A 10,396-nucleotide genomic window follows, 5' to 3' on the forward strand; every position below is an offset into this window, starting at 1 on the left:
TAATAATAATAATAGAAAGTAATGGGGAAACTCAAGAACTCTGGAATAGGACAGCCCTTTTCTGGCAAGCGTGGCTGGTGAATTTGAGAAGAGCAACTGAACCAGGCAGAGATTGTCCTCATCAGTAGAGGAACAGGTAAGGAGCTCATAGTAAGGTCTGCAGTGTTAGAGCATTCTGGTCCTATGAATTTTTGAAACAGAATAGCAAATCTATTTTCCAAAATAAGACCTCAGTGAGAGAAAACTCCTGAGCATGGAATCGAATGTGAGCAGATTTATAGAAACAAGAGAAAAAGAACATCCAAAGAAAAGTGGGGGAGAAGAACAAAGCCAGAAAATCTTAGAAATAAAAGGCCAAATTTGGATTTTTAATTGAAATTTTTATTGAAATAATTGTAGATTCACATGCAGGTTTAAGAAATAACACAGAAGAATTCCATGTATACTTTACTCAGTCTCCCCTAATAGTAATATGTTGCAAAAAATATAATATCAGAACCAAGATTTTAACATTGATACACTCCCCCAACCTAATTTAGATTTTCCCAGTTTTACTTATACTCATTTGTGTATATGCGTATTTAGTTTTATACAATTTTATCACAGGTGTAAGTTAGTGTATCCATCACCACAGCCAACGATACCGAACAGTTTCAAAACCATAAGGATTTTTCACGTAGCTTTTTTATAACTGCCTACCTCCCGCTCTCTACCCCTCCCCACTTCTTGCAGGCACTGATCTGTTCTCCCTCTGTGATTTTGCCATTTTAAGATCATTATATAAATGGAATCATACAGTATTACTTTTTATGATTGGCTTTTTTTCACTCTGCATAATTCCTTGCAGAATTATTGTAGAATAATAATTAGCTTTTTTCACTCAGCCTAATCCTTTTAGAATAATTCATCCAGGTTGTTACTTGTGTGAATAGGTCTGTCCTTTTTATTAGTGAGTAGTATTTTATGGTTTGGGTGTACTACAGTTTTTTAACCACTTACCTACTGAAGGACACCTGAGCTGTTTTCAGCTATTATAAATAAAGCTACTATAAATGTTCATGTACAGGTTTCTCTGTGAACATAATTCTTTTTTTCTCTGGGATCAATACCCTGGAATGGAATTATTGGATTGTATTATAGTTGCATTTTTAGTTAGTTAAGAACCCGCCAAGACTTTACCCAGATTGCCTATACCATTTTATATTCTCACCAGCAATGTATCAGTGTTGTAGTTTCTCTACATCCTTGCCAGCATTTGGTGTTGTCCCAAATGCCTTAAAACTATGCAGAAAAACACAAAAAGAGCTCTTAACTTCGCCTCCTTCTAAGTATTTTTTTCTCTAAAAGAAGAAAAATTAATATCGTGTAAACCACAAAAACTAGTCTCACATAAAAATGGGCAAAAGAAAAACATATATAAAATTATTATAAGAACAAAAAAGAATAGCATTCCTACAAACAGCAAAAGCATGCCAGAAAGTGCCCATAAAACAGATCAAAACTGTAATCTATTTTTAAAATTAATTGAAGGACATCAAGAAGATGATAAAAGACATGAGCAAGCAAAGTAAATGGAATTGGAAAACTCAGAAATAATGCGACTAGAATTCAAAGAAGAAAGAGAAATACAAGAAAAATCATTAAAAATAAATAAATTAGAAGGAACACAGCTCTGCTCACTAGAAAGTCTTTGTGGTTATACTGTTACTGTGGTGGCCCCCAATAGAAACACCTCCCTGCCTTTGTGCAGTTCCCACTCACACTGACTCTGGGCTACGCACTATGACTAGTCAATGAAACATGAGCAAATGACATGCAAGCAGAGGCTTTATAAGTACTTGCAAAATGAGATTTGTACTCTTGGAATGCTAGGGTTTTCAACAACATTTGCTCACTTCATTGTCTCTGTCACATTTGGGCAATTTTCACAATATTTCAACTTTATTATTATCATTATATTTGTTATGGTGATCTGTGATCAGTGATCTTTGAAAAATTGTTTGTGAAAGCGAGAGTCAATTGATGCCGCAAACTTCATTATTGTCTCATTGTAAGAAATTGCCACAACCAACCATCTTCAGCTACCACCACCTTGATCAGTCAGCAGCCATCAACATCAAGCAAGACCCTCCATCAGAAAAAATATTAAGACTCACCGAAGGCTCAGATGATGGCTAGCATATTTTAGCAATAAAGTATTTTTTAAATCAAGGTATGTACACTCTTCTTTTTTAGACATAATACTATTGCACACTTAATAAACCATAGTATAGTGTAACATAACTTTTTGGGAAACCAAAAAGTTCATGAGACTCTTTTACTTGTGATATTTGCTTTATTGCAGCTGTCTGGAACCAAACCCAAAATATCTCTGAAGTATGCCTATATATGGTGCAATTATGGCTCAAAAATATTTTTGCATATGTATACCAAATTATTAATTCACCCATTTATCTATTTGACTATCTTGATGCCAATATTACAGTCTTGATTACTGTAAGACTTATAATAAGTCTCGAGTCAGACAGTATAAGTCCTCAAACTTGTTCGGCTATTTTTGTCCTTTGCGTTTTCATATGAATTGTAAAATAAGCTATTGATTTCTAAAACAGTCCTGCTGGGATTTTGATTGGGATTGCCTTGACTCTATAGATCACTGTGTAGAGAATTGACATTGAATCTTCTGATCTATAAACATGATTATATTTAAGACTTCTTTATTTTCTGCCATTCACGTTTAGTAGCTTTTAGCATCTATTCTAGGTAGATATTATTTGCAAAATAGTTGGTAGTCCTAAGGGAATAAAAGATGAACTCAGAAGTAAAAACAGTGAGACTCATGAGGAGTGACAGTTCTGTGAAAGAAATTTAACAAAATAAATAAGCTAAACCACAGGAAACAGAATGAACAATAATTTAACACATAAACATAGTAACTATACTTCATCTAATAATAATATAACCAGTCCCAGTCTCTTTTGATTACTGTTAATATAATATACGGGCATACCTTGGAAATATTGCGGGTTCAGTTCCAGACCACTGCAATAAGGTGAATAAAGCAATAAGGCCAGTCACAAATTTTTGTTTCTCAGTGCATATAAAAGTTATATTTACACTATACTATAGTCTATAAATGTGCAATAACATTATGTCAAAAAAAAACAATGTACATACTTTAATTTAAAAATACTTTATTGCTAAAAATTGCTAATCATCATCTGATCATCTGAGCCTTCAGTGAGTCTTAATCTTTTTGCTGGTGGAGGGTCTTACCTTTAATTTGTAAAAAAAAAAAAGCAATATCTGTGAAATACAATGAAGTGAAGCATAATAAAACAAGGTATGGCTAATATAAAAATTAACTCAAATGGATCACAGAACTATGGAAATCCTATACCAGTAAAGAAGGGACTTGTATCCAGAATTCTGAAAACTCAATAATGAAAAAAATAAGCAATGACTATTTTTAAATAGACAAATTATTTAATAAACAATAACCTCAAAGAAGATATGCAGATGTCAAAAAAGCCCATAAAAAAAGATGATCAACGTTATTAGGTATCGGTGAGGAAAAATAATTTTCTCTCTACTCTTCTAGGTTCTTGGCTGAGACTCCACTGTAATAAAAGACAGATTAATAGGAGAAAAACAGAAGTTTAATAACATGTATTCTTCCTGTATACCTTGGAGAGACCCCAGAAAACTAAGTAACTCCCTGAAGTAGCCCAAGCCACCAACTTAAATACCATCTCCAGCTAAAGACAAAAGATGTTGGGGGTATAGGGGCAGTTATAGGAGATTATCAGGAAAAGAATAGTAAACAAGGGTAAGGCCGTTATGCAAATTCAGTTAGGTGCCTTCTTCATTGATAAGAGTTTCTAGAGATTGGTCGTCCTCTTCTTTACCATACAGAGAGGAAGACACCCTTACAAATGGAGATTTTATTTATAAATATAAATGTCTGTTACAAAAGGATAACTTTTACTCAGTTTTCAGAGCTTCTCTTGTGTCTGTAGGTTTTAAAAAATAACCAGCTCAAGATAATCTTTATGCCAGAGAGGCATTATTTTAGGGTGGCAAATTCTGCTTCCCTTTATAGTCATTGGTAGTAATGAATATGTTCAGTTTATTGATTATGTATTTGGCTTCCTGGAGATATAAGTAATTAGTAGGAAATTTATAAACTTAAATGCCATATTAGAAGAGAAGTTATGAATCGATGACCTTACTTTACTTTCTGTCTTAAGATAGTAGGAAAAAAAGAGCAAATTGACCCTGAATAAGTGCATGTGTATCTATATATCTGTAACTATCTATATATTTTTTAAATTGTATATTTTAAACATGTAAAGCTTATTGTTTGCCAGTTATAACAGGAAGGTGATCAAAAGGAGATAGATGCCAAATACTGTCAGTCTTAACCCATTTACTACTCACAAAAATCCTCTGAAATCTTTCGCTTTTCATTGTCATGTTTTGTCTGAGGAATAGAGTGAAGAAATAACATGAAGTCACTCTAGTTGCTAAATTACTAAAATCGAGTAGATTGAGGTATGTGGAAACAATTCTATTTTTGTTTTAATTAGCCTGGGAACGTTAACTTTTGAACCTTCCAGTTCTGTGTCAATGCCTGGCTATATGTCAGATCTTCAGATAACCCATTCACTACCCTCCTGAAGGACTCACCTATCCAGACCACCTGATGTGACCAGACCTCCTGGTACCCATTCTCCAGACCTCCTGGCATCCGTGATCCAGACTGCCCGACATCTGACTGTTAACCATCTTGGACCAATGCCAGGACTAAGAATGCAGGACTGATTATTCTCAAGAATAAACTTTTTACTATAAGAACTCTTAACTTTTCTCTTTTTTGGAATACTTCTGGGTTGTTGCTTAGCTGTGTTTCTAGTTTGCAAACCCTAAGATCCTCGAATAAAACTTTATCATTTCTTTCTAACCAAAGACTTCAGAATTTTTTTGAGTTTGTTTGACATTGCTTAAGAAGAAGTACATACTTTTTTTAACCTGGAGGAAAATATCCCAGCTTGTAGTCCAGTTTTATTCTATGAGCCTGAAGGAAACGAAAGCAACTTTATTTACACTTTTATCAATTAAGGAACAGATATTTTTGGACATCTATAATTTATTATGAATGGAATTCCCAAGAGGTGTCAGACCTCTCTCTCTCTCTCCCTCTCTTAGCTGTAGTGTCTGAGTAAACAATATGCACAAGAAAATGTTTCAAAACATGCAAAGCAGTATGTTCAGGGTTAAATGAGTGATTGAACAATAACATCTATCTGAGTTTAGGAAAAGCAAGAATCTGGCCTTGGTCTGAAGCTTGAGGAAGGAGAAATGCCTTAAATAAGCCCTTACATGCTAGGTGGAATTTGTTTGGTTGGAGAAGCTGAGAAAGCAGAACATTTACACTGAGGGGAAGTTTGGAATCTGGAATAAATTAGCTATGCAAACAGAGAACTTCATGTTTGGGAATAATGTCTAGAATATTCAAGTTGCTGGATAAATTCTCTTATTTTACAGCATTGTTAACAGATATAGGAAGCAAGAGAGAGAGAGAAAGGCAGACAGACAGAGAGACAGAGACAGACGGAGACACAAAAGGAAATGTCATCTTTTCAAGATACTTAGTCTGTTCATTAGCAATATTCTCACTGAACATATGCCCTTTTGTATTCATTTGCTCATCTACCAGCTCTTTCCAGTACATTCTGGAGACCTAATAACATGAACAGAAACGCTTAGGTCGATTTTACCTCAATTCACTGATATATTTTGAGTAATTATTTATTTTCAGTGATCCTGAGACTCATAAGATGTTAAGAGCTGAGCTGTGCATAAGGTATAAATTCCTGAGAAGACAGAAGGAAATCCAAAGTTGACTTCTTGCAGCTCTCTCCACTTATCTTCTCTACCTTCCTCCATTCCCTGAGAGTTTCCAAGACTGGAGATTTGGGAGAAAATCCCTTACTATTGGGCATTTGCAAAACTGTTTAGTGGCTTCCACTGATCTTTGGATAAAGTCTAAATGGTACCCAAGTTCTTGCATGGCTTTGCCCCTGCCCTGCACACCACCCACTTCTAGTGCCTCATGGGTTCTAGAGACACTGGCTTTCCCTCTGTTCTTTATTCTCCAAAGTCTTTCTTGTCTCAGACCTTGGAACAAGCTGCGCCCACTACCTAGATGCTACCTGGCCTTTTCCTCGTCCACTTTTTGCCTGAATAACTTCTGTTTATCTTTCAAGTCTCAATGTAAATCAGCTTTCTTCGGGGAATTCTTCCTGATCCCCAAACGAGGTTGGCACCCTTGTTAAAAACTCTGAACGGGCCCTGTCCTTTTCATTCTTGGCATATTCACCATTAATTTCCCAGCACCTAGCATAGAGTTTGGTTCATAGTAGGTATCCAAATAATTGTTAATTAAGACTGACTAAATAATTGAATGATATAAATTTCAAGCAGAAATCCAAATAGCTATTTCTTTTTTAAATTTATTTTTCAATTACGGTTGACATACAATATTATATTAATTTCAGTTGTACAACATAGTGATCAGACATTTTTATAACTTATGAAATGATCACCCTGAGAAGTCTAGTACCCTTCTGACACCATACACAGTTATTATAATATTATTGACTCTATTCCCTATGCTGTACTTTACATCCCCATGACAAATAGCTATTTCTTATAAACTAAATATTGAGAGGGTGTGATTAAACAGTTGTTTTCCTAGCCACACTTTTAATTCCTTACCACCTATTAGTGTCTTTCAGATTTAAAAAAAAAAATTTTTTTTGTAGTTAGTGAACAAAGATAGTATATAGTCAAATACATCAAATAAGCAACTGGATTTTGGATCCTAGACCTTTCTAAGGTGAATTAGCTTATGAATTAGTTAGTTTCCTATTTCTCAAGCAGCTACTCTAAACATGGGGAGACTCTGGTGCCATCCTGCCTTCAGGAAAAGTACAACTGACTCAAACTACTCCTTGTTTGATCCACGCCTCTTTTCACCCCATGTTGCCTGGAGCTGCCACGGTCTAAGGCAGCTGATTTGACAAGACTCTGAAGTAGGAGGAGAAGGAAGAAGCTGTGATGAGGTTCGTCCAAGGCTTTGAGATTCTTCCTTTCTAGAGACAAGTGGCATCACCAGATTCAAGTAGGAGAGTCAAAGAAAGTCAGCTTTAGGAATGGAAATGCCCCCTCCGCATTGCCTTGCTCTTTTGCTCTTTGTAACATAATTGCTTTCCTTCATGAAGCCTCTCTTCAAAGGTCATTGTAACCAGGCTTCTCTTGGAAAAACCATATAAGGGGAAATTGCCTACAGGAATCTAATTTTCTAGTAAGGATCCTGGTCCCCCTAGGGACAACGCTATAGTGGCACATTTCTCTTCCACTTTTCAGTTCTTAAGACCTGACATCGTCCACAAGCCTCTGGCCTCTTCGTTCCCTCCTTCAGTTTTCAACAGCAACAGCAGTCTGTGCAGATTGGGCCATCCTCATCAGCATCATGTCCTTTTGGTTCTGTCCTGATCTCCTGGGTGAGGGTATGCATTTGAGTTGCACTGCAAGACTCAAAGCCCATTTTAAACTGTGTGTGTGTGAGAGACACTGCACGGGGTTATTTTAGATAAAATATTCGTACGTGATTTCATTTTGGACAGTCATCATAAAGGACTGGGTTTCCAACACCCCAACAAATAATTTGGATGATGATGATGATGATGTAGGGTTTGGAGTATACCACTGTGGAAAACTGTACCTTGTGCTTGATAAACAAGAACAATTGGTCCATTCATTAATTAGAATCCTGCTTAACCTCCTATGAAAACATTGTGAGATAATAAAAATATGACTGGAACTTGTGTTTATTTTTCCTTTATCTTTTTTATTTGCTTTGCGAATAGGTTATTTAGTAAAATAGTTCAAAAACTGAAACAGCATTGAGAAGACATATTTGAGGAGCACTCTTATTCTGCAGAATCAGTTTTTTAACCCTTCCTGCAATGGGTACCCACATTTGCTAGTTTATTCTGTATCTTCCCAGAGTTTCTTTATGCTTATAATTTTGTTTATTTAACATCCTATATGGATTTCACAGAAAGGCACAGTCTTAGCCTATACAAACTTAAAATAGTGAATGATTATCTTTCACAAGAGAAGTGCAATAATAAGGATTGTGTGATATGATTTATTCCTTTCCTTCTCTTATTTTTAATGAAATTAGTATTCAGTTTTGAGCTACAAGATAGGTATCCACACCCATACATAAAGAGAAACACACTGCCTTTTAATGCTGGCATTTATTGTCACACGAAGGTGTAACAAAAGCCAGTCTTAACCCTGTCCTCATTCCAAACTATTTCTTACACAGTCCTTCTAATCAGAGCTTTATGAATCAGAATTGTTTAACTGTCTCTGCAGTGTCTACAGAATAAAGTCAAAACTGCTTATCGGTGGTTTCGCTTTAATTCATTTGATTATTCATTAACTGAGAAAATATTGACGGAGCCTCTGTTATTTAGTAGACCCTGTGTGAAGCATTAGATTAGGCAGATTTAGTTCCTGCCTTCATGTAGCTCACAGTGTATTAGGAAAGACAATCAAAGAAGCATTTACGAGTGGGTGAGTCACGCCGTGAGGAAGAAGTCTGTGCCTGGTATGAATCTATGAGGGGCCCTAACTCAAGATCGGGAAGACGCCCTGAACAGAATGACATCCACAGGAATAGGTGAATATTACGTAGAATTTAGATATCCAAAAAAGGGAAAAATGAGTTTCCAGGTAGAAGCAGTGGCATGGATTTTGAAGGCATGCTGGGATCTGGCCTTATCCCACTTTTTCAGCTACGTCTGCCACTGAGCCTTTTCATCACCCTACATCCCGTCCAGCCACACCAGACAACTCCAGATATTTTCCTGCCTCTGGGTGTTTGCTCCAGCCATTCTGAACGTCTTCTGTGATCTGCCTGTGTATATTCTGCCCATCCTTCAAGTCTCAGCTCAACTACTTTCAACTATGAAAGCTTTCCCATTTCCTGGGCCGGAAGAAATCTTTTCATTCTCTATGCTTTTAAAATATTTTCTTTGTACATTTCTTATAGCACATATGCATCGTATTATATTAACGTCCCCTCACTTTCCTATTCTTTTCTTTAGTGTCTGCGAAATCCTCAAGGACAGGGACCATGTCAGGGTTTTTCAGGCACTAGAGCCCCAAAAGACTTCTAGAACCAGGAAGAAGCAGCCATCTTCCAAGGGCAGGGAAGGGCAACCTGAAATCCAAGACTGGGTCATATTTAGGTAAACGGAAAGGATGTTACATACACCCCTCAGTTAATCTGAGCAACTATCTTAAGTGGGAAATATTATTAGCCCCTTTTTACAGATGAATGCAAGGAGATATGGAAACTTGTCTATTTTCGTATAAGCATTAAGCGGAAGAGCCAGCATATCAGATCAGCAGGAGCTCTGATGATTCCACACTCCTTGCCTTTTCCTTATGCCTTCCTCACCTGGAGGGCCATGAAAGGGATCAGGAAATATACAACAGAAATTCAGAACACGCTGAGGCCAGAAAGAGAAATCTAGAGCCTCAGATCTCTCAGAAATGCCAGCAAGAGATGCCAAAAAGAGAGAGGATTGCCTAGAGATGAGAGCCAGTGCTTCTCTACAGAGACTAGGCTGAGGTGAGAGAGGTACCGAGGCATTAAGTGCAAAGAGGCACTCATGCTCCGGGTCAGACAAATGCGCTAGTCCCCAACCTAGCACAGATCCAGATACGTACTCGAAGCTCGGTAAATGCTTTTTTTTTTTTAATTAACCTGATTTGGCACCCAGACAATGCTCCATACTGTCTGGCTTTCATAAATAGGACATTTGTCAAGTGTGGATGACACTTGCATTTGCCCAACCCTGAGAACAAATGCTTCTTTAAATTTTGCATCCTAGGTGGCTCTATTGACACACCCTAGTTGTAGAAGACTGAATGTTTGTGTCCTCTTGAATTAATATGTTGAAGTCATAACCCCTGATGTGACGGTAATAGGAAGTGAAGCCTCTGGATTAGGTCATGAGGGCAGAGCTTTCATGAATGGGACTAGTGCTCTTATACAAGAGACCCCAGAGAGATTCCTTGCTCCTCCCACCATGTTAGGACAAAGCAAGCAGGTGCTATCTATGAACCAGGAAGCAGGCCATCGCTAGACACCAGTCTGCTGGTGCCTTGATCTTGGACTGTGGAAATAATTTTCTATTGTATAAGCCACCCGGTCTATGGTATTTTTGCTACACAGCAGCCAGAACAGGCTAACACAATAATCCTGGCCCCACATCTCTATCTCAGACTAGAAACAGGAATAGTTTGGTTT

Source organism: Pteropus vampyrus, unplaced genomic scaffold, assembly GCF_000151845.1.
Source record: "Pteropus vampyrus isolate Shadow unplaced genomic scaffold, Pvam_2.0 Scaffold126, whole genome shotgun sequence".
Taxonomy (NCBI): domain Eukaryota; kingdom Metazoa; phylum Chordata; class Mammalia; order Chiroptera; family Pteropodidae; genus Pteropus; species Pteropus vampyrus.